The sequence below is a fragment of the Coregonus clupeaformis genome, unplaced genomic scaffold (assembly GCF_020615455.1).
Source record: "Coregonus clupeaformis isolate EN_2021a unplaced genomic scaffold, ASM2061545v1 scaf2362, whole genome shotgun sequence".
Classification (NCBI taxonomy): Eukaryota; Metazoa; Chordata; class Actinopteri; order Salmoniformes; family Salmonidae; genus Coregonus; species Coregonus clupeaformis.
In genome coordinates, this window is record NW_025535816.1 from 79184 (window position 1) to 79968 (window position 785).

Sequence of the window (785 nt, forward strand, 5' to 3'; positions counted from 1 at the left end):
ATAAACATTGATTTGATTAGATGATTAACGCACCATTCACATCAGCTATCATAGTCAATATAACAGTGACTGACTTCACCATCACTTTCTAGCCATCATTGACATTGAGATGAAGATGGTCAAATGTGAAAATATAAAATACATTGTGATCCTAATGGAATATAACAAAGCATTTCTGTTGTCTTTGCCTGCTTTATCTTTACAATGACAGGGGGTGCACCGTTCCTGGAGGTACTGCAATACCAGGTCGATGCGTGGAGTGGACGGAGCAAGCCCCTATTCCATCTCCCTGTTCCAAAAATCAATTTAATATATGGTCCCCAGATAGGGACGTTGTCAGATATTAAACTGATAAGAATAGATTTTTATTTTTTTGTGGGAAAAATAATTTTTATTTTCATTTCACATTCAAATACAAGTACAAATTCAGTGCATAACGTTGTACATAACATGGATTTACAAAAACAGTACGTACCTTAACCGTATCAAAATAGCAAAACTCCTAAAAAAAGTGCTGTTCTGAGGAACCTGACCAGCTAAAAGGCCTACATTCAAGAGACGCATGTAAACAATTGCCTCTAACAATCTCCCAAAGCTGATCTTTCAAAGGAATAAAAACTATTATAAAAAAAAAAAAACATACACATATACCAAAGGGAACTCTGAATAAAACTCAGTATATCGAATATTTACAAAGGCTTAGCCTACATTTCAATTTAAACGACAGAATACAGTTATACATACCCCTGTAGAATGCACCCCGCCGACACTCCACCTTGACTCTC

General features: G+C 35.8%; 1 pseudogene; it reads right to left on the reverse strand.

Moving 5' to 3' along the window:
* Positions 1 to 209: 209 nt before the first annotated feature.
* LOC121564204 lies at positions 210 to 389 on the reverse strand (annotated as a pseudogene).
* Between the last annotated feature and the right edge of the window lie 396 nt (positions 390 to 785).